Consider the following 25,615-nt stretch of genomic DNA (forward strand, 5'->3'; position numbering starts at 1 on the left):
CGCTCAGCGCCGCGCACGCCGCCCGCGCGGTCCCGCAGAGCGCAAACGCACGGCGGGGCGCGCACAATCACACGCACACATGCCGATACAACCGCCGCGCCGCCGCCCCCGGCGCGCTCCCGCTGTCGTCCGCCGTACCGGGCAACTTTCCCCGCTCGCCGCCGCCGCCCCCACACCCCGACCCCAGCCCCTCAAGACGGGATCCCGGGTCCTTGCGGCGCTGCCGCCCACCCCCGTCCTCCAGCAGGGCCCGCTGACCGCGGAGTGGCGCGGCGAAAAGCCGCTGCCCCCGGAGAATGTGCAGGAGCCTCCGCTGGGAGACCGGGCCGCCGTGGTGAGGGGACGCGGCGGGTTTGGCAGCTCGCGTCCTCCGCAGCTGGGGCTGGGGGGTGTGCGGGGTTCGCCCGCGTTGTCTCCCCCCTCTGCCCACCCGAGCTGCGGGTTGCAGCAGTGACAACGCAGCGACTTGGGGAAGTGCCCCGGTCCCTGCCCAGACCGCACAGTGGTTGGAGGCCGTGGGCCATCTCTGGGCCCCGTCCTGTTGGCCGCGGTGCGGTGCAGAGCGGTGCTGTGCGGAGCAGTGCTGTGCGGAGCGGTGCGGCTCCTCCCGCTGCCGCCAGGTGGCAGTGCAGCGCCGCCGGGGGTGCCGCGGTGCGGGCGGTGACGCGCAAGGGCTCCGTGGGGGGACTATCCTGCCGCCGGGGGGCGGTGGCCGCGGCGGGGAGAGGCGACGGGGTCGGTGACGCTGTGCTGACTGCCTTTCTCCCTCACCGGCTGGGAGGACTGCGGTTATTCCGTTTGACTAGGGAACATGAAGCTTTTTATTTTATTTTATTTTATTTTATTTTATTTTTTTTATTTTTTTTTTATTTTTTTTTCCCTGTACAAAACTGGATGTGGCATTGGTGTTTTTTTAAGTTTAGGTTTATTTCTCGGAAAGGTAGGTGTTTGGCTGATCTTAAAAAGAAAAAAAAAAAAAGTATATTTAACTGCATGTATGCAGAGATGTCCACATTTGCTTCTGTGTATTCATTACTCTGTACAGCACACATTTCAGTACTTAAATCATCATTATTATGCACAAAGTTACATGTAAAATACATTCCATGTTCACAGTACAGAGGTTGAAATCTGACTTTAACTCAAATGCAATGCTAAGATGCAGTTGTGCCTTCATGGACTGGTGTGTGAGTGTCAGCATTGCAGAAGGAAGAAGACCTATTGTACCTTCTGAGAATTCATCACATCTACATCTTCAGCAGACCTATGTCAGTTTGTGTCTTAACATCCAAACATGCAAAAGAAATAGTGTAAATAATCACCTTTCCCTTATTGTTCAGCCTTCCTCAAAAGGTGTGTTCTTCTCTGCAAATGTAGAAGCAGTATGACTCTAATCCTTTTTCTTTGGACCTGAAATAAGGAAGACGTGCTATTTGGATGAAAGACAGTATGGTCTTATATGAATCAAATGGAACCTTGGTTCTCATATGAACAATTCTTGTTCATTTAGATGTTATCAGGTATTTACTCCTGTTCTTGCAGAAGTTTTCGGAAAGTTTCTCAGTGGGACAAAATTCCTATTTTTATTTTTAAAGAATCTGTGAAATTCCTGTTTTGATGCAAAACCAATTGACTCAGTGGAACTTTTTGAAAGGCTTTAGACTGAGCACCAAGATGCAATGTTTAGTCAGGGAAAAAAATTAAAAGCATACTAGACACTTCTGTTCTCCCTTAACCCCCACCCCATCACTCTTTAAGACTTTACTATTCCACATGAAATATATGATAATAGGTGAAATGAAAAGAATTCATGAGTAGCAATTAGGGCTGTTTTATGGAAGTTTTTTATGAACTCACTATTTTTGAGAAATATTTTTGTTTTGCATTCATAGTTCTATATTTTGAATATATGGTATTTTATGCATATATGCTTTCATTTTTAGGCCCAGTCATATATATAGCATCTGTCTGTGTTTCTATCCTGTTTTTATCTGACAGATTTTAGACAAATTTAGATAATTTATCTAAATTTTAGATAAATTTAGACAAATCAGATAGACATTAATACTTTTTTATTAATAAGAAAGCAAGCTATTTCAAATAACCTTGGTAGCTAGACTAAACTATTTCAATAAAACCATTTTGGAAAAGGTGACTTTTCATAAGCCTGCAACCATGTTAAAAATGCTGTGTAAAAGTATTGTACATATGTTTCATTTTCATTATTCTAGTCCCGTAGTAATGAGATATTAAAAAATATAATGAATAGAGAATCCGATTTAATAAAATCTTACTTTCATCTTGTTAGACGGTTAGATAATTTTAGTAGCACACATGAGGTTTAAATAGTTATTACTGTAGAACTATCATGCTGCTTTTCCATTCATTCTTATTATGATCCATATTATACTTCTAGTAAAGTACCTTAAAGTTCTGTAGAATACTACAGAAAATTTATTTCAATATGCCTGTGTAGCATGAGAGCACAACTCTGTATTCCTTACTGAAATCAGCTATTTGAATGGTGTCTACATAGCCTGAAACTACTCCTTATAATGAAAAGTTATATCTGAATATTTGAACTAGAATTGTCATTATAAACCTTAGCACAAGAACAACAAACAATAAATGCTGCTGAATTTATGAGAAATAATAAGGTCTTTATTACTATTGAAGTGTGCTGGCTTTTGCTAATTTAATTTTTAATCTGTTTCTCATTAAGCCAGGAGATCCTAAAAAAATATATTCAAAAACTCAGGAGGAAAGTTGGACGTTACTTCTATAATCCTCACATGAAATACAAATGGAGAGAAGTGAACTAGACTGGAACAACAGAATAGATGGATTAACAAAAGAATATTAGGAATACATAGATTATATCTACAACAGTTTTTAAGGTCTACTACGGTAGACCTATTGCAGTAATTCAGTCAATAAGAGTAGCAGGAACAGTTGACATAGGAACCAGACATGTGAAAATAGAAACACAGAAGTATTCAAGTCATAAATGTTGGAACTGATGGAAACACATTGTTTAGGAAAAACAGAAAAAAAGTTGGTGGCATAATTTCATTTTAATGGACTAAAAACTTTCAAGAAGTAATAATTGTTAAGCAAAAATGCAACAAAGAAATTAAATCTGATGGTGAAGATGAGAATGAAAATCATGGAGGAAAGGGTAGGAAAAAAGCTTCATGAGGATGTAATCTGTCACAAATCTCTTTGAACAGATTTGATCTGGATAATAATTCCTATTAATATTAGGGAAGGAAATAAAGTAAAAATGGATATTGTGTGACTATTTCAATTTATGCAATTTCCAATGGGCAAATATTAGGAAAAAATATACAACAACAACAAAAAACACTGAACTGATGATAGTGGGGAAAATACAAATTTCAACATGACAGAGAATAGCTCCTTTATGAAAAACAAACAAACAAAAACATTAAAAAACAATGATATGTTAGTTTTAATGAACAATAGGATCCACAGGAAAAACTGATAATGTCTTAGAAACAAAAACAACAACAAAACAACAAAAACTAGGTTATCTTAGGTCAGTTGATTTTGAGTTTTTACCAGTTCATATAAAGCTGCAAGATAGAAAAAAAATGCAGTTCTTAAACTATAGTCCAGTGTTTCAGGAAGGCAAACTGAGAAACAAAATAAAAATTAGTGAGAGATTAGTGAGATCTGAATTAAAATTCAGATAAGGCATGGTATTGCCTTAAGTAAAAACAAACAAACAAACAAACAAAAAACACATATTTACATTTGAAGCATGTGGTGGAAAATACAGTGATGAAAAAGAATTCCCAGAAGATAAAAACTTGACCAGATTCTCAAGAAAATATAAAGTATGGAAGAAATATATTGATTAGCAAGGAGAAATCTGCATCAGTAATTAGAAGGTATAAAAGCAAACCAAGAATGGTCAGAAACCTTGTATAATCAAATCTTGTACAGAAAAATTGAAAAATAGAATTTCTTAAGACAAGAAAAATCTAAGAAGCAGAATGCATGTTAAAGGGTGGTGTAAACCTTAAAAATATACTAGGCATGACCTAAGTAATTGATGTATACAATGCCTCTGCTTCTGTTAAGACTGTATATGTTGATAATGAAAGCACATATGTTGATAATGAAAGCACAATGGCAAGAGAAATCACGTCATCATTCATGTACATGCAGTACATAGCTGGATCAGAAAAAAAATAAAAATATCTTAGAGTACTGGAAGGATCAAAACAAGAATTATAAGTCCATAAGTAAGGATTGGAAGCATTTGAAATCAAGAAGAGATGAGTGTGTTTGGATAAAGTTTGTAGACAAAAAAAAAAAAAAAAAAAAAAAGGAAGGCTTGCTGAGGAGAACGAGATAGTCAGACAAGGAAAAAAAAATATAGTGTCTTTATATGTGTGTATGTGTATACTATTTAAATATTTATAGATATTTTAACATCAATATTCTAACACTTGAATATTTAGAAGTTTAATTAGTATGTATATATAAGTATATTACAATAAACACAACACCTATTATTTTGTCCTGGACTGATAGAAATGATGAGAAATTGGATAATGCAATCTACAAGTTAATTCTTTTGATTTAAATTGGAGTGAAAAAAAAAAAAAAAGATTAAACAATATTCTAAAAGTCTGAAGGTAGTGGTTGATAAGAAAGTAACTGTATGTTGCCATTATAATCGAAATACTGATATAATGAGAAAAGAGTAATGTGATTCAGTGATGTATTAGGCATGATTGTTATAATAGGAGGGAAGGTGTAAATACGATTGTACAGGACTAAAGTTTGTATGCTCTTTGATGAGTTCCTTTTTTATTATGCATGGTTCAAGTCATACATTCAAAGAAGATCTTAAAATGAAATTTAAAGATCAGAAAGAAGGTAGAGTAATTAGGGAATGGAAAATGTGTCTTCAGAAGAGATTTATTTATTTACTTATTTATTTATTAAGACATGCATAGCCAAATAGATATTGAAGGGGCATGTGATTCCTTTCAAATGAATTTTTGGTTAAATACTAAAAAGAGATAGAAAGTGTTTGAATTAAAGAGTGATGCTGGCATGCCATCAAACACTTATGTATTGATTATATTTTAACATAGTCTAGAAAAGTGAAGAAATTTACTGACCACATGAGAAGTGAGATACTAGGAAGGTCTTCCATATAGGTAACAAGGCAAAAAAAAAAAAAAAAAAAAAGTATTTATTTATTTATTTTTATTTTGGTGGTGGTAGTGGTGGTGGTGGATTTATAATTTTATTTTAAAGACAGAACTTAAAAGGCTGATAGAAAAAAAATGTGTAATTGAATAGGACAGTTCCTGGGGGAAAGTTACATTTATGCTGAGTTGGGAAAGAAAAGGGTTTTTGAAGAAGATGGAATATGGTTGTTCTACATTTATACTGTATCTGTTCTCTGCCTCAGGGCTCACTGCAGGCCCTCAGGTCAGAAACGGTGTTTTCTCCCTTACAGTATAATTTAGATTCTGAGTTCTGTTAATTTCTTTCATTCTTGAGTCTTTTGTTCTTTCTTCTCTATAATGTTTTAATACCTTGAACATTTTGCATACATTTTCCAGTATATTTCCTCCTATTCCTGAGAAGACTATTAGCAGTGTCCTTATTCCTTTTTTTTTTTTTTTTTGTTTTTTTTTTTTTTTTTTTCCGTGAGAACATCTGGTCTAGCTTTTGGTCTTTACTGGAAAAGTTAAGATTTTGCTTACGTATTGGAAAGTGTGCATTGGAAGCAACCGTTCTGAAGATCTAGAGGTTCTAGAGGATCTGAGGTTGCCCAGAATTGTGAGGATTTATACATTTAGATAGTCCCTTCTAGCTATGTTTCCCTATCGCTACATATGATGTAAAATGATTAAAATCATATTCAGCTTAGTTCCATTATCCCAAAGATACTAGCTAAACTTTCAGCAATTTCAGTAGGACATGACGTGGATTAAGTATGTCTCTCAAATTTCCAAAACTGTCCTAATATACCTTAGGTCTGACTTTTCATCTCTTACCTCATTGCTATATCAAATTATCAAAGAATTAAAATTATATTATATCAAATGTCTAATGTTAGGTATCTAAATCTAGTCATAATAAATGGAGGGATTCTTATTTCATGTGGATCTGAACATTTCCTCAGGGGTAGCTTTTTTTTTTTTTTTTTTTTTTTTCCATCGAAGAGGTAGAACAGGAATTATACAGACATTTATTCATATTCACACACATAGGACTAACCATAAGGTACAAATCTATTAGGTTATTCTTTTATTTGTGCTTCAATTTCTTTTTACAATAAGTAAAATAGATTTAACAGGAGAAACTCAGAGTTCTCAAGTGTTTTCAGTCTTAATGGTTAAAGTATTCAGTAGCTGGATTCAAATTCATACTCAAGATTAGTTAATAGAAATTTGAGCAGGATGAGTATACAGACATAGAGACTGACCTATCTTGTCAGTGCTCATTTTGGGGCAATTAGGCATCCTCTGAGAATTTCTATTTAACAGGTTCTTACAAACAAGACAAACAGGTGAAGTTAGAAACAAAATCTGTAAAATCTGTGACTGTGTAAATTAGACTTCTGAGTGACTCTTTAGTAACAGCACTAATGTGACTCCTCGTGTCTAGAAAAAAAAAAATAATAATAATAATAATAATAATTTTTTCACCAAAACAATATACAGCAAGGAATGAAGGTCCATGAGGCACATGAATATACCCAGCAGGAACTTTGGTGATTTTAATGGTCTCTCAATACTGGATCTAGCCACTACTATATATATATAATAGTGGCTAGATTCATATATAATCATATATATTTTTGTTTACTTAGCCCTGCGTGACGTGTGACTATATGTAAATATAAGTGCTTTTGGTGGTGGTGGTGTTTTTTTTGGTTGGTTGGTTGGTTTTTACTTTTTTTTTTTTTTTTTTTTTGAGATATATTTAAGACAACCTATCTGTACACACTGTAATTTATAAAAGTAAAAATTACACTAAGACCTCAACCTAAGTTCTCAATATCAAATGCAGTCATATGATTTTCTACATATATTTTAAATGTATATTTATAAAATATTAACTTACTATATGTTAGTTTCACACATTTATAGATAGACTTAATAAATAAGTGATTTTTAATGAGACAGCTTGGTCTTTATTTAAAATAAATATAAGGCTTATTTGCATAGTGATGAGTAAAAATCAAGCTATTATTCTGCCATATAAGAATGATAGCTATGTTGTTATTGTATTCAGAAGAAGTAAGGAGGAATATTTTTGTTTGTTTGCCTGCTTCTTTTTTTTTGGGGGGGTGGGGCGGGGGGAGATTCACTGCAGTAAAACAGAACGCACCTTATAATGAACTGAAGTTACATGTTCTGGCTATTTAGCATGACGTTCAGGATTTCATATTGCTGGTGACGCATGTCTACTGACTGGGAAGTTTTCACCAATTGCTGCCACTAGGTGTCCCCATATGCACCTTAGTGTAAGAACCTACTTAAAAAATAAATAAAAAAGAGAAAATGAGCAGGAGTAGTAGAAAACATGATAGTAAGCTTTATTCATGATGTTTAGAGTTCTGTTTGACAGCTATCTCGAAGATTACTGAAGAGGGCATCTTAAAAAATTCATGATGGTGCAGTTAAATTTCAAACTAAACTTTTTTAAAAAATGGATGCTAATGTAATCTTAGTGTGGTCTTTCTGATATTATATAGACACATATAAAATGAAAAAATGAAAATAAGGTCAGTTAAAGTTTTTTATTTAGTAAATTTATTATAATGTTTAAATAATTCAAACAGGTTTGTATAAAAATTAATTAACAGATTAATTAATTATGAGTCTAAGAGTGATGGAGACACGTGTATTGTGATTAACTTCTCTAGAACATCCTGTTAAATGGGATATTTCAAGAATTAAAGACCTTTAATAGAATGTCGAGTTATCTGATCCTTACAATTAATTTTTGAACAGATGACTAGTAATGTAAAATAATTTGGTTAATGCCATAATTCTTTTCAGAAACAAGCTATTATTGAATGTCATGGCAAAGGTTTTATCAACTGAATGTTATGACAAAAAGCCTGTTGGAGTTTAAGAAGCATTTGGACTGTGCACTTAGTCACATGGTCTAAAATTTTGGGTAGACCTGTGTGGTGCCAGGAGTTGGACTCGATGATCCTTATGGATCCCTTCCAACTCAGGATATTCTATGATTCTATACTCATAGAATGTGATAAGGTCTATGATAAGGTCTTGTAGTAGGCCAGCTGTTACATTTAAGTCAGCAGCTATTGATTTCACGTAAGAAGTTTTTGCAATTTTTATTTATTTTTTATGTCAAAAGGAAAAATGTAAAAGGATCACTGAAGTTATATTCTTTTGATTTTAATAAGCAAGATTCTTGGGGAGACATCTGAGAGGAGTAAAAATTATTTCCTGTAACATGACAAGGTGGCATATAGAACACTAAGAACTTGATTATATGGATATTATCTGACAAATTTAAACATGAGTTGTTGACCAGCATCAACATCATATATTCATCAACATCATAATCATCATATATTTTTCAAAATATAGGACTTTACTTTAAAAAAAAAAAAAAAGAAAAATGTCATCCTTTCCAGTACTATGCAAAATGTGACTACAAAAAAGCTGCTTTTCTGAACCTGCAGTCAGTAATCCTGAATCTCTAATTCTGAGTGTATTTGTTTTGACTTAAGTGAGAGCAACTCTTTTTAGGAGTTGCCAGCACAGTTAAATATTTTACTGCTGGATGTTTGCATCACACATAGTCTAAGAATTTGGGATTAGGGAAAGAAGCTTTATTTTAATGGTATTTACGTCATTTTGTTGGAATGTCTCCACTGTTTTTAAGAGACTGATGGTCATGTTATAAAATTGTTATAAAATTTGATGCTATAGTCTCTTAACCCAAAGGCAAGATTGTTAAAAGTTCACTGCAGTGAAAACTCATTTTCATTGATGAATACATTGACAAATGATAAATTGTTATTCTCCATCACCATTGTCTGTTTTTTTCTGTCATGTTACCGCTTCTTGGAAGTAAAGTGACTGAGAGTGAAAGTGGAAACAACTTGGATCAAGACGGATATGAAAATTTGGTATTGGATTTGGATTTTCATGTGACTATTTTAAATTAAATTAAAATTTTAAAGTCCTATCTTTGGTTCCTCCAATATATCCAGTCAGTTGATAAGATTGAGTGATGGCAGATCAAGAAAAATATGACAAATTTATTCAAAAACTGAAAATTTTCTTAAATGATACTGTGGTATGGTCCCATATTCTTTAAATTGTAGGCTGGGAACAGGCTAGCTTGAGCACCTTTATTGACTTAAAGTTTTAATGGTAATGCATAAAAAGAGAAGTGGCATTTAAGGACGTCTTTTCTTTCATTAGTTTGTTAATTTACTAATTACTGTAACTGATAATCAGCTTTAAAATTTTGTATGGTAGGCAACAGATGGAAGGGTACAGACTGTTGCTTTACTGTTCAAAAGAAATAGAATATAATTTGTGAGCAACAGATCTTAAGCATTATTATACATTATTACACCAGTGGAAAACACAAGTATCTGCCTGTTTTATTATCAGTAAAATAACTGAACTGAATGATACCATTGCTTTATATAATGTTTTAAGTGTAAAACATCAGTGATATATGTAATAAAAGCTTCTATTTTGCATATAATCTCTATAAAAAGTATGCAGCTATCTAACAAGACATTGAAAATATATTGTATAAAGAGAAAAATAAAAAGTCCTTATAACTATATGATGTAGTGTAGTTAAGAATATCAAAATGCTCTACAAACATTATTTAAGTCTTATTCCATCCACAGTTATACTGTTCCAAACACCCTTTCATATGCTCTCTTAAAGACGGCAATCTGCAGAGGAAAAATTGACGATGAACAATTTATTTCTGCATAGAAGTAGTATGAAATTTATGATTTAATTATATCTATTATTTCTAGATTTATGATTCTATTCTAGATTTCTATTCACGTCACTATGGAATATAAACAACTTACAAAGCTTAAGTAGAAAACTGCATTGGATGATGCTATTATGCTACCTAGAAGTTGCAAAATGGCATTAGATTCTCCATTAGACACCTGTAATTAATATTAATGATACATATTGGCATAATACAACCTATGACTTAGAAGAAAGAAAAAAAATGTGAAAATTAGTATGTCAGCCCTTTTGAAACTGAATAGGGTGAAGTTACTTAATTCTACCTTGCTACCTGGAAATTTGCAGCCAAAGTAGAAAAAGCAGATGAAGGAGAGGTGAAAGGAAATATCATCCCTAGTCTTCATTTGAGAAAGCAAAATGAGATCAGTTAACTGAAATGTTGCATATGGAATATGGAATGCTTTACTGAGTTAATTCAATTTGTTTCTCAGAATTCCCTCTCCAGTATCTCAACCGGAAAATGAATCTGACACTTAATGTAGCAAAATACTGACAATGTTTAATATCTGTTTATGTCTTGCTTCAATACATATTTTTCCTGACAATGTATTGCTGAATTGAACATCAGCAGAGAAGTTTAATAAATAACACTATCAGTACTTAAATCATTAACTTTGTTTTGTCTAAGATCTAAGATAAACTAGCATTTTGAAGCCTACATAGGTTGTGCAAGCTTCAAGCTTTGTTAGGAAGCTGTCATCCATTACAAAATGTTACCTACTTCTAAAATGCATCTATGCAATGTTAAATTAATTCCTTCCACTTGAACAATTTCCCAGCTTTTGTAGGAAAGGCAAAAAATATTTTACTTCATTTCTAAAAAATAACCCATATGTTTTAAAGGCAGACAGGCATCAGATTTTTAAATAATCTTACTAGGCAACAAGTACAGTGTCTAAATTAGGTCCAATTCACCTTAAATACTGTCATATAGATAAAGATCCAAAACAGACATCTCCAAAAGATAATTCTACTTATGTTATCTGAAGTCTGTTTTAAATACATATCCCTCACCACTATTTGTGGGGACTTAACTGCATTTAGCTTTTTAGGTATCAGTCTGAGCTGATACCTAAAATCAAGTGCACTTAATAAATGCTTTGTGAATGTTCAGTCAATGTAGTAAAAAGATATATTTAAATGTAACTGTAAAAAAAATATGATATATTAACAATCTATGTCTTATTGACAGGACTTTGGGGGAAATGCAGTGCTACTTATCATGAGGAAGATATTTTATCAAAATCAAGACTTACGTTAGTAAAAGCACTTTTAAAAACTTAATATTAAAAAAAAATCTCAAAATTCTGTTTTCATAATAATAGCAATAATCTTAGCAAATGTACATGAAAACTTCTGCATGGACTAAGATTTTTTATGTACCTATACTTATAATAACATTTTTCATTTTTTCTTTTATTCTGTTGATGTGGATGAACATACGGATTGTGGAATATTGCTGTCATCATTAATAATACATTAGCAGACTCATGTAGTAGACAGAAAGGGAGGGGGAAACTGTTTCTTTTTGTTTGTTTGTTTTCTTGCTTATATATTTTATATATGGACTAAGATGTCATATGAATGCCATATTAGGAAATCTGTTTCCTTGCTTTGTGCTTATTTTCCTTATCATAAAAAAATAGTATTTGGCAAAAAAAATAATGTTTAATGAAAATAATTTTCTGCTGATTCATATTTTCTTTTCTTCCATTGCATACTTTGTCATTTTTAATAATATTCTAACACCTGCATTTATTTCCATACAGTTGCTTGAGCTAAACATTTAACCCTCATGTCAAAGGGAGACAAGAATAGGTTTCATAGTTACAATGAAGGGAAAGCAGAGAGGAAAAAAGAATCAAATAAAAGCAATATTAAAATGCTATCATCAATCTCACCTGAAATTTGCTGATATATCTGGATATCCAGAGTGACGACTGACATTTATCAATACAAAACAACTGTGATTTATCAACACAAAACAACTACTAGCTACCACATAATTTAACTTGCTACCTTAACACCCAAAAAGCTTGTATAAAACATAATTTATTTTCTATCCATGCTTTTGAGAAAAAATGATTTAATTGACTTGCACATCCATACTAATGTAAGAATCTTCACTCCAAATTCTTAACTAGAGGAATCTAGTACTATAATGAAAAACCTTTTGATCCTTATGTATATCACAACTATGGAAACCGTAGTCATTCATCATATGCTGTTGCTTACAGCATACTCTTTCAAACAGAGAGTGTATTTTAAATATTTATTGTTTATGTAGTGTACAAAGTAATAAATATTATCTTGAGAAAAAAGTAATTTTATCATGGATTCATGTTACATTATCATATAGCTCTTAAACTGTAAATCAATAAACTTTTACCACATATGATTTTGACATGTCTTCTTTGATACTTGATATGATCTTGTTTGGGTTTCTTTTTCTAGTCTTGACACAAACTGTGGTTATATTTTCTGTATAGTATTAATGTTTTTAGAGGTATAACCATATTGCTACAAGTTCTTTTTTACTTTTTTTTTTTTTCCCCAATAAAATTATCTTTGAGGTTTCATGAAGAGTTTCCCAATTTGTATAAATCATGTCTCATTCTGGAGCGAATTTTGACACTTTACTCCACTGAAACTATTAGTTCAGAAAAATGCAAACTCCATTAAGAAAATCTATGAGCAGAGACGCTGCATTTGTCTTTTTGGTATTTCTCAATCAAAAGCTCATATTTTTACTCTTTCAAAATAGTCAGAATTGTCATACTTATTTATCTATTTATTTCATATGTTTGTGCGTGCACACACACACAAACCAAATCTTCTTTTTAATATTTTAGGCATGTAGTAGTAAAATTTGAAAACCTGAAACATACTAATAAGATATAGATCTGGAAAAGCTATACAGTTTCTCCTCACCATCTGCACCCTTGCAGAAATTATTGCATTGCATACTCTTCCAGTATGTATAGCATATATTCAGTGGTTTTCATGAATTAAAGCGTTAATTAAAGCTGCTAATTTACAGAGCGTCAATGCTTTAAAGTGTTTCCTTAGACATCTGACACATACATTAGGTAAATTAGCACCTGTGAAAATGCATCACGTAGTGTTTATTATTAACATTGTTTACTCTCTCTTTTGACATACATTTCTGTAACAGTTAATATTAAATTTTGACTAGTGAGTCAAAATTTAATATTAATTTAATGGCATTTTCAAATTGATAGGCTTCAAGCTCACTTCTTTCCAGTCAGAGTAAACTGGGAGCTTAGCAGGCTAGACCTTTATATTTTATTAAGACATTTATTAAGATATGTCTATACATACTTTTTATTTATATTAGTTAATTTATTTATTTATTTATTTTCAAATGATCTGAGCAGCCTTAGGCCTAGTATTCCACTTCAGAAATACCCTTTTAGTAACTGGCCTTTTGTAGTATTCAGTCTGTTTAGGTTCAACATGACCTTTTCAAACTCTAAACAAACAAGGGCAGGGTTACTTTTCATTTTGATTTAAATTTTTCATTTTTGATTTAAATTAACCAGTAAAACAAGGGTTATATAAACCCACAGTGCTTTCAATATTGGTTATCAGTGTTGGCTTGATCCTCTACACACTGACAACGCAGTTTTAAAAAACTATAATTTCCTTTGGTGACTTTTTGACCAAAGATGTGAAATGACTCAATAACCTGAATGTTTGAAGGTCAATGCTTGCAGTTAAATTTTCAAGTTTAAAAATATATTTGAAAACATCACAGGGTTTAAAAAGATCGAGGAAAGATCACTCCTCAGTCAAGGGAAAAGTCTTCAGTTCTATCAGAATAGAATGTGCAGACATTTTCTTTCCTTGCACACCACATGCATATCTTACTTTTTCAGTGGAGAATAAAAGATTTTGACTACCAAACTCTTGAATGTTCTCATATAAACAGATACCAATTCTAGATTACTGTGAAATGAAGTTTGAGATCCAAATGAAGTCTATTGTGTGGCATTATGTGTTTCCAGCTGATCATTTGTTTGCAAGATACATACTTGGATAGTATGTAATTTACACTTAGTGTAAATGTGTCAGACCATAATTGCCAAAACATAACTGAGTAAGATTTCAGAATTAAGTTTCAGAGCATGGAATTTCCAATACCTTTCTGAATTAACTTTGTGATAGGTGTTATCCAGTTCTTCGAAATCTGCTTGCTAACACGTACTGAAAAATTATGAACACATTCTGGAATACATACTTCATGCTGGAAAGTCCCGAGAAGGAGTCTTGATAATGAATTGTACACCGTAGCAGGATTATTTTAATTCTTAAATACATTTTTTTCTTAGATATACCCTCCTGTTTTTTTTTCTTTTTTTTTTCTTTTTTTTTTTTTCTTTTTATTTTCAATAAGTCTATATTACAGACATGAGAAAGTAGCAATGGAAGTGCAAAGTATATACACTAGCTTTTGTTCTGCATAGCCTATAGTCACATACTATTTCAGAGGTATTATTGAACCTGCATGTCCCAAAGTCTTTGAAGGTCAGTTTGACTGTTTGACTGCTGAATAATGTTCTTCTGTACTGAAAACTGATATAACTGCATGACAGGAGAGGAAAAGGCTTACAGCATCCACTCATGAGAGACATGGACAGGAGTGGCTCTGTAGATGGCATATAAAGGTCCTAGAGGTATAACTCTCCTATATGTATATATGTGTGTGTGTTGTATATGTATAGGAAAGCATATAAATATTTATACATCTTATGTATATAACTCTGCTACATTATATCTAGAACTATAATAATAATTATTTTTTTTGGGGGGGGGGGGAGGGGTACCTTATTGCCCGATAGTAGTGCATCACTCCTCACTTATGCCATCTCTAAGATACCACACAACTACACAACTATAGAGGAAAAGTGCCAAGAGATTCTGTGTCTTGGCACTGTCTGTACTAAGACAGTTCCCAAGACTCTTTTTCCACATGTAAAGTATGTGAATATAGGCATAAAGACTGTATACTCTCCACTGCTAATATGACCCACAGTACAGCAGAATCTGCCCTTTTAGACAATCTTTTTCACATGTATGACACAGGTATCAGTTCATGTGCTTTGATAATTCTGTAAATTACACACAATAAAAAATTGAGTATATCTGTTGTAACTGCAGGTGGAATATTGCACACCATTTTGGGACACTGTCTAGAGAAATGGGAGGGATTTGAAAGGGCCACCAAGGAGAAAATACAAGACATATAATATGAGATAATATAGGTTAAGGATATAACAGCTTTTTGAAAACATCCTTGAAAGCAGTGGAAGCTCAGTGCGTAAATTTCTTGGAGAATAATCTGGGTGTTCAGATTGCCTAAATGATATCTGAGGTGGCAGCATCACAGTAATTACTAAGAATGCTATAACTGTGTCATCTTCAAGACAGAGAAAAATAATTCAGTGCATGTGATCTTTCCTAATCTGAAAGGTCGTAAGGTTAAGAAAGGAAAATTCAGGATAAAGATTTTTTTTTTTTAATTAATTCCTTATGAAGAAGAGAAAACAGCTAAAATCTCATCCATTTTAATTAGGACTAAGTAAATAATGATAGAAAATGAAATAAATTCTTAAATAAATTTGAAATTAATTCTTAAATAAATTGAAAAAAAAGTAAATAAATTTGAAATAAATAAAATTTAAATAGATTCTATTTCAACTGAGTATATCATGATGTTAAAGAATTCATTTTTGTTCCTAACATCTTTAAACATTCTGAGGTTATTCATCTTGAAACTTATGTTACCTTTTATATTAACACAACAGCACTCTGTTGCACCACAGTTCTACAATATTCCTTATACATACTAAAGTTCCTCAGTATATATAGAGTGCACAACAGAAAACTTGCAATCCCTATATGAGGAAAGAAGGATAGAGCATTGGCAGATTTTGCACATTTTTAGATATGCCTAGTCTGCCATGCCATCTCCTAGCATGCATTTAGAGTGTTTTTCAGCCACACAAGTGAATGAGTTTTGGAGTTTTTCCAGAAGCTCAGCTTTGACTCAAAGAGGGAAGTCTACATTTACAAAGAACCATTCACAGCTGTCAGAAGTTAGCTGTCTGTGGAACTCAAAGTACAGCTGCAGTTTTTCCAGAATACTGACAACTTCTGTGGCAACCAGAGTCTGTTCAGTAGTACTGGGATTTCTGAAGCTTTATCAGAAAAGTCTCAGTGCCCTATGACTGTAATTACCATTTTTGTGGTTTTATTACTTCTTTATTGTTTTGCATTCTAATGACATACTACATTGCTTTCTAAACTTGGGAAATTATCAGATATCACATTTTGAAATAAAATGTTTATTGCCTTTTTTTTTTTTTTTTTTTTTTTTCAATTCTAAAAAGATGTACTGTAATTGAAATTTTTTTTTTTTTTTTTTTTTCTTTCTTTTTTTTTTTCATTTTTCTGCGACATAAAATTAAGATTGTGGCACTTACGAAGAAGAAACAGCAACAAAATTTAAACTAAATAGGAGTGATCGGAGTGCACCATTGTCCCAATTTTGCTACATTTGGACATATATTCCGCTTTTTATTTCTGTAAGGATATCGCCTATAACTCCATTTCTCCTGAAGTTATTCTGTATGTGTATATATATATACACATACATATACTTATATATATATATGATATATATGTAATATATATAAAATACAGAGAAACAAATACATTGTGAAGTAATGCAGTGTCATTTTCACTTGTGGAATACCTCTGTAATTGCATTTCTCAGAAATACTACAGTAACCTAAACTAAAATGTGTTATGCCCTATTATTTGACTTCTTTTTTTCTATACTCCATCACTCATTGTCTCCTTGAAAAGTTTGCATTATCATAGCAAGAAAATGGCAATTAATTGGGAACCAAAACCATACTTTCTTATTTCTTCTGAGAAGTATACAGTACATATTAGAATAATATAAAGCTGCATATAATAAGCACTATCAATTTTTGAACTATATCCCAGAATGTCATTTTAAATGATATGTCAAATATAAAAGGATAGAAGAAAGAAAAAACAAATAAAAAACAACAATGAAGCCAGAGGGATCCAATCAAATATTTAACACTTGAAAAGAATTAGATAATTAAAATCAAGATGATTTCATGATCTATATTTTAAGTCTAAAGCAGTTTAATTTTTTTCTTTTAACTGAGCTTTTCTGTTTTCCTCCCACTGCCCCCGTCCCCTGAGTAAATCTGATAGTTTTCAGGCCAATTGAATTTTATGCATGAAAATTTTAGGTGTTAATGCAGAGGAGGATTGCAAGCTTAGCAAATGAGCCTTGGCTCAAGTCTCTTTTTTCTTTGTGTTACTTGGAAATAGCTGAAAGTGCTTGTGAGTTCATACAAGGAATCACTGTTAAGGAGAGAAGGAAAAAGGGAAATGACATTTTAAGAACCATGACTTCTTGTTTTGTTATTCCTGACCCTGATCCACCTTATGTGTTCCTTATCTCTTTTAACTATATTGCATTCTTGAGGCTGACATAGAAATGTAGAAGACCCCCGTAGACTTAAAATGAAAACCCTTTTCCTATCATGGCTGGGTGTATCAGGCTGTCAAGCTGCTTTCCTATAGCACAGTAACCGACTGCTGCTAAGTGAGAGTCCAGATTCTCTGATTCCACTGATAATATCTTTGAAATCTCTCCAGTTTCTGTACTAATTTTCAGAAATAAATTAATGGGTTATATTCATATAAAACCATAAGACTTGTTAATTTCATATTTTCACTACTTTAGATGTTCTAAAACTTCCCCCTTTTTTTTTTTTTTTTTTTCCAAGATTCTTTTTCTTCTGTAGTAAGAAGTAGATGTCACAGACCAATGATTTTGGATATATCTGTGATATCTGTTTCACAGATACAGAAGAATTTGTATGAATTCTGTGTCTCATCATGTACAGGATTTCATCAGGAAGATGGTCTCTTGGAATTTAATATTTTGCCATGTTCTGAGGATACTATACATTAGGATGCCACTCAGTGAAAATTACTTTCCCTCTGTGTTGCCATTGCTTATTAATTTTACATAATAAGGATTTTTTTTGTTACTTTGTTTGTTTTTGTGCTTCTACTGTCTTTTTTTTTTCAAATAAAACTGAAATCATATACTTTAATCATTCAAGATTATCAAATCACTCTAAGCATTGTAACCTATGTATAATGGTTGAGATGACCTTCATAATGTTTAGAGAAATATTCAAAAACCACTGTGTAAAAAGGATGTGAAATTCAGTGGTGAAAGAGGAGCTCAAAAAAAAAAAAAAAAAGTTAAAAAATGAAATTTTATCTCAACAGATATCCTAGTAAGTAAGTTTTCTTCCCATTCCTGAATGAGATAAAAGCTATGATGGCAAATACTCCTCTACCCCATGGAGTCCAAGAAAATCGTTATATTAAACCTTTCGAAGAGGAGCACATTGTTACTGTATTGCCATCATGTTGCCACAGGTTTCTAAGCAGTCTTGATGCATTCATTGGGAAATCTTGGTCTCATGGAATTTGACATGCCCATTTTAGGTAGAAAAGTATCCAAGTGGAATCACTTTTCATCATCTCAGGTCTTGCAAGTAGTCAAAAGATTAGACTTCCAAGAACAGATATTTGTTGTGTTTTGTTGCTGTATAACCACTTGGGCCACTGTTTGTGGAAGAGAAGTTGAAATACTCAGAAAACAGAAAAAAGAAGAAAAAAATATTATGTATATATATATATGTGTATATATATACTGTTTACTCAAAAACAACCATAATAAATATGTTCAGATGAACATAATCAGTAAGGAATAAAAGTAAAAATAAACATCAAAACATGTTCCCAGACAGCTTTATCTGCATTGCAATATATTCCTTTGGAAACAGAAAGATGTTGGCTTGATGGCTTCCAACAACTTATATACTATATTTCATCAAATGTTCCCTAAAGAGATGAACAAATATGTATATGTTCATATCTATACATATATACATATGACCACAGATAAATCACTGAATCACGAAATATTTGAGATTGGAAGGGACTGCTGAAGGTCATCTGGTCCAACCCTACTTACTCAATGGGACATGCTCAGGACCACCTAGAGCACGCTGCAGGACCATGTCCAGACAGCTCGTGAATGTCTACAAGGAAGGACACTTCTCAATCTCTCCAGGCAACATATGTGTCTACAATATGTGTCTATAATTGTGTCTGTGGTATTTATCTATATTTTTTACAAAGTTGAATCAAGTAAAAACTGAGAGCTCTGGCAGCAACCAATCAAAAGATTATAATTTACTTTTAAAGATACAATGCTTAATCATTTCCACTGGATATGGTTAAAATACATATGAATTTTGTCTTCTTTCTTTTTTCTTTTTTTTTTCTTTCTTTTTTTTTGGTAGAATATGCTATGCAATTTAATAATTCCAAGGGAAAAAATAAAAATAGAAATATAAAATTAGGAGCATTTATCCTCACCAACTGTCTCAGTGCCTTGATGAGAATTAGCAAAGTCTTGTCTTTTCAGGGCTGTGAGAGTTATTGTGTTATTTTTTTTTTTTTTTTTCCTTAAGCAATAACAAGACAGCCACTTCTATACCCCTTTCTTTTTCTGCATATAAAGACTTATTTATACACTTTCAATTTTAAGAATACTTTATAATACTTTAAGTACTACGGTTTTCTCTTTACTTTAAAATGGTATCTATAAGTTTTTGTAAGCTTATTTGTTATGGTGCTATGCAGACATATGCTCTGAGAATCTTCTCTGGTTCTGATTTTGTATTTCACATGGAATTTTGAAAGATTTGATCAAGGTAACAATATTTTTCAAATCCCAGAATCATAAACTCATAAAGTAGGTTAAGTCAGAAGGGACCCTTGAAGGTCATCTCTTCCAACTCCCCACTCAAAGCAGGGCCAACTTCTAAATATTGGTCTTATCAGCCTTTTTGTAAATGCTGCTCTTGACACAATCATCAAGAGAGTAGCTGAAAGTCTATTTATATCCATGAAGGAATTTCTTTTGGCTTAACTTGACTTTCAATTAGCCCACAGTCATTGATAAGAAATGCCTTTTGAGTTCCTTTGAAAACTGCCTTGTAGTAGTTTTGAGTGATTATTATGTGTACATATATATGTGTGTGTGTGTATGAAACTGCTCAAAATGCAAAGAAACTATGGGACTATGTCACAGATGAAATTATATGCTCAGAGAAGCAGCAATATGTTTATTGACATACTGTAAGACATAAATAAGACAGTGACTTAAGATTTGAGATGGCAAGGTACACTTGATTATTTACTGCATAGAGGACACAGTAAGTCAGACATATTGGGGAGACCCTTCCATTGAGTCAGAAGGTTCACAGTGGACCCTCTGTTTTCTAAACTCCTTGAACAGAAGAGGTAAAAACCCTAGGCGCAACTGAATATGCTCCTAGTCCCAGACATAGAGAATGGTTTACATCTAAAGAATACTATGTGCACAATCAAAGATATAATCTTAGTAAAGCTTTAAAAGTTTAGAAAGCTATTAATTAACCAAAGAGTTATTGTGGCAAGGAATCTCTCATGAAGAGTAAGGGATCTCTGCAGCAGGTGTGACCTTGAGAGACACTCTTATACATGGGGAGATCTCATCATGCAGCCAGCTGCCATGCAGAAGAGCTCAAAGAGCTCTTGGACTGCTCACTATTTATAGGGCAAGATAATGGACTAATAGTCATATTGTGTTTTGGTTTTGTTTGTTTGTTTGTTTGTTTTGGCACATGGTCCATTGGCCCTCAACTGCCGAGCAAGATGTTCATCTGTAAGTTTCTCCAGCACACAACTTGACCTGATATTTTGGTCTCTATCTGCCTGAGCAAGGCCATGGATGTAGCCAGTACACATGATTATTTGCCTGAGCAAGGCCTTGCGAGCAACAGCCAGTGTTTGAGCAAGGCAATGACCAGATCAAATGTGAGAATTCAGGGCAGGAGAGGACACACCATCAGAGACGTATATTTTCAGATTTAACATAAATAGAGAATATTTTGTGCATTGTTTGACCACATTATATGAATTGGTGCTTCTTATCTTAACGTGATATTGCATGGTTTGTTAATTTCAAGAATACCATGAAGTATCTGTGTTGTCCTTTAACTGAATCCTGAAAATCCTCGCTAAGGTCATTCTGATCTACTTTCCTAAATATTTGGCATGGAGGTAGTGATTCTATTGTTCTAAAACTGTTCCACTAAGCAATTTCCAATAACAAAGTCAGCAGTTTTAACATTTACTGAATGGAACTCATGCTAGTGTCAATGCCAAAGCTTTCCCACATTTGAAGGATTTTTAAAATATAAAATTTTGAATTCTTAAAAGGCATATCTTTGTGGAAAATATTGTAGGAATATTCATTCTCATTTGTATTCACATATAATTTCAGAGAACTGTCATAAGTGGTACTAGCATTTTGAATAGAAACTGCTATGTCTGTCATCAAGTAGAGCATCCAAACAAATTATCTCAACCATATAGTTATTCCAGTAAAAGTATGTGAATTATCAGAGGCAAAATATTTATAGTCAGAAGAAAAAACACTAAACAGAATTGCCAAAAGATCTTAAGCATTGGAAGGGTATTGTGAGTAGGCAGCTAAGCCTTACACAGCTGCTTGCTCACTTCTTCCTAGTTGGATGGCAGAGAGAATTGAAAGGGCAAAAGTGAGGAAAACGTGTGGGTCGAGATAATGACAGTTGAACAGTAAAGGAAAAACAAAACAAAAGTGATGCAAAAGCAATTGCTCCCCACCAACTGAATGATGTCCAGCCAGTCCCCAAGCAACAACAACTCTTCAAAAACTCCCACCTGGTTTTATTGCTGAGCATGATGTTATATCATTTGGTACATCCCTTTGGTCAGTTCAGGTCAATTGTCCTGGCTGTGTCCCCTCTCAGCTTTGGGGGTGGAGTGATAAACAGAGAAGGCCCTAATGCTGGGCAAGCACTGTTCAGCAACAGCTAAAACATCAGTCTTTTATGAACACTGGGTAACAAATTCAAAACACAGCACCATATGGGTTGTTATGAAGAAAATTAACTCCATCCCACCCAAATCCAGTAGGAAGAGTAATATCTGACATGACATGGAAGTTAAATTTTGTGGCCCAGTGGCCCAGTGATAATAATTCATTATTTAGATGTTATATGAGATGAAAAATATTAATAATTAACAATATAACATTTATTAATAATAATTGTACTTATATCATAATATAATTATATTATTGTACCTCTATTATAATAATTATTAATAATTAGTAATTAATAATTTAACACTTGCTATTTTTGTACTTAACAGGAAAGTCAGAGCTTGAAGTCAGTGTGAGCAAAATTCTGTCACCATTGGTTATCTTTGACAAGGAGAAGAAAATAATTGTAGATATAGTATGGTTTAAGCAATAATAACAAAGAATATTGATGGGAAGAACATATCATGTAACATAAGTGAACATGTAACATATCATATCACATAAGTGAAATCCATCTGTTCTTTACAAAAGGAAAAAAAAATAAGGGGGGGGGAGTTGATACATTAATGTTGGCTCCAAACTCTCCAAACTCAACAACTCTATGAATCAAACCAATTATCATGATAGTGTTTTGTATTAAAAAAGAATACATCAGTAAATTCATATAGTGACAAAGATAGCATGCTTTCATATAACCCTATTTTGAAGAATTGCTACAATAAATTAGTAAAAGTGCACAAAAAGACTTAAAAAGATTGCTATTGTAAAAAGATATCATTTCTAAGAAGAAAGAAAATCAAATCCTTCAGACAAAAATTGAAATATTTTAGAATTCTAAATAATCTATGCAGATCATTAGATTCTTGATTAATGTTAGGCTCAGGAAATCTTAGATCAGAGAAAAATAAAATCTTGGCTAAGTAAAATAACAACCCCTCATTGTTGCCATGGCAAACACTGGCATTCATCATTGTATTCTTCTGTACTCCTTTCAGGACCTGCATCTGAGTGCTTTCGTTGGTGGTGGTTTTGCTGTTGTTTTTTGCCTCAGACTACTGCCTGCTATGTTGAGATAGTGCCATTGTAAGAGATATGACTGATAAAGGTTAAAACCAAGTGGGAATGATTTCATACTCCCTGTCATCAAACCAAACAACTGTTTAGCTAGGAACTGTTTAGCTGAGAAAGAGAAAGAACGAGTCAGATTTATCTTTGTAGTTTATTCCTTTGTAGGAATCTGACTTTAAATTTATGCAGTTTGTTGCCTTCTTTATAAATATAATATTTTCAATATTTTTAAGGAATATATTAACCTGTGATTTTTCTTTATGTCTGTGCTTTCCAAAGAAATTTAATTTTCCTTACATTAAGCTCAAGGACTTGTAATAAGACAGTAATATTTAATTGGTCTGCCTTTTTTTTTTTTTTTTTTTTTTTTTTCCTAACTGGTAAGTCCAAAATAGTACATGAAGTACCTTAAAACAATAAAACAATTTATCTTCAGTTAAATAGTTAAAACATAAAGCATGTAAGAACAAGGTTATTCATGGTTGTATTCTTTTTCTTCTCAACTATCTTCTTTAGTAAAATATTTGATAAATAAGTGAATATGACAATTGTATGAATTATTTATAGGTGATGACTAAGACCAAAATTAAAAAAAAAAAAAAAAAAAACAGTGAACACAATATAGGCTGGTTTTCTTAATAGGGACATTCATTTTCCATATCGGAACTCAAACAGTCAAGTAGCAACAGCTTTAAATTATATCTTTGATACCTGGAGGCCATTTCAAATAATTTCAAAATACTCATATGTTTAAGGTTTTTTGTGATTCACATTAATTTTATTGGTACATGGGGGAATGTGCAGTGTGAAGATATTAGCTGTTTCACGTTATTTATATAAATTTGGAGAATCAGTGAATCAGTAACTTTTTACTGCTATATGATACAGTAGTCTAAATAAAGTTATATATATATATATATATATATATTTTTGTGCAGAGATACTGAGGGTTATGTGAATTAAATGGCACTATCCCAAAGAAAGTAGCAGGGTGAGTTTTGTCTGAGAAAAATCCAATTGCACAATTTTGCTTAGGCAAACCTACTCTTCTGTACTGAAGAGCCTTCTAGAGTTTTGGGAACAAAAAGGAGTAAGAGTCCAAGGAAATAGGTTGCTATAGCCTTCTTCATGTTTTTTGTTGTTGTGGTGGTGGTTTTTGCTTGTTTTTATTTATTTATTTATTTACTTCTTTATTTTGGATAGTCCATTCTGTAGTGAAACTGTCAAGATGTAGGTGACAGTTATTTAACAGTTATTTAATCTAGTTGTGATTTTTTTTTTTTTTTTTTTGCCCCAAGTTTCAGAAAGTAATGCACAGGACTTGTAGGTTCTGTGGATATTAGTAGTAGAAATTATGCAGTATAAAAATAGGGTACCTGATACGTCACTATGACTACCCATATCTGCCCATAATTTCCTATGAGCTTTGTAGTTTGTAAAGAACTCAGGTCAGAGTCAACGTAGTTGATCAACACCATTCATATATTATAATGAACACCATCAACACCTTCTATATTATATATAATATAGAAGAAGTAGGGCAAAGGACATGGAAACCTGAATTCCTAATACTTTATTTGTTAATCAAGTCTTTCATGAATGGTGAAGAACTTAACATGCAGACTTTTAGCCTTAAATTTAATCTGAGAAAACATATTAAATTAATTGCTTAGCCTGAAATTATTTCTGAACAATTCATTGAGGGTAATTAAAACTTGCAAGTTACATAAACTGAGTAAAGGAACTACTCCTTGATTTCCTAACCTTACTAACCAATGAGCAACATCTGAGTTGTGGTCTAAAAATCCTAGTTATTAAGTTAGTATGCATTTCTACATGCCCTTACAACAATCTTTAATTATCCAATATCAACATTTACAGCCCATTTGTGTGGGCTATATTGAAATACCTTTGATGGAATACTCAAAACAAGTGTAAGAAAAAGTTTACAAACAGTTAGAATTAAACATTTATTTTATAAATGCACAATTTCACTGGATCTGATTGTAGTTTTTCTTACTGAATATATTTTATTTTATGTGGTCATATCTAATAGATATAAGGCCATTCAACTGTCTTCAGTCCATTTAATAGGCCCCCCTTTGAAATAAAATAAAACCTCAGTGTAATTGTAAATAAGTATTCTCACAAACACTTTTATTTTAATGGAGCCTATCAGACATTTTCACATGCCAGATAAGATGCCAGATAATTTCTCCATTTTTTAATTACATCCTACATTTTGGCCTAATGCCTAGTCTGAGCTCTTTATGCTTTTTACCATTAGAGTAATGCCAAACAGTGATTGTGCCTATTTTTTAGTTCGTCTCAAATTTTAGAAGAGATCTGTGAAACACAGACATGTCCACATCTCTAAGCAGATAAGCTGTTTCCTTTTTTTTTTTTTTTTTTTTTTTTTTTTTTTTTTTTA

General features: G+C 32.9%; 2 long non-coding RNA genes across 2 annotated transcripts in view; one reads left to right on the forward strand and one right to left on the reverse strand.

The window, feature by feature from the left end:
- LOC118163085 overlaps positions 1-16,930 on the reverse strand; it is a 30,231-nt gene extending 13,301 nt beyond the window's left edge. Inside the window, exon 1 of the long non-coding RNA XR_004748840.1 lies at positions 16,724-16,930. This is a non-coding gene — a long non-coding RNA (uncharacterized LOC118163085). The remainder of the gene's footprint in view (positions 1-16,723) is intronic.
- Positions 927-21,938, forward strand: LOC118163094. The gene is made up of 3 exons (XR_004748847.1): positions 927-3,549; positions 7,291-7,295; positions 21,927-21,938. It is a non-coding gene; the product is annotated as an uncharacterized LOC118163094 (long non-coding RNA).
- The last annotated feature ends 3,677 nt before the right edge of the window (positions 21,939-25,615 follow it).

The sequence above is a fragment of the Oxyura jamaicensis genome, chromosome 1 (genome assembly GCF_011077185.1).
Source record: "Oxyura jamaicensis isolate SHBP4307 breed ruddy duck chromosome 1, BPBGC_Ojam_1.0, whole genome shotgun sequence".
Lineage (NCBI taxonomy): Eukaryota > Metazoa > Chordata > Aves > Anseriformes > Anatidae > Oxyura > Oxyura jamaicensis.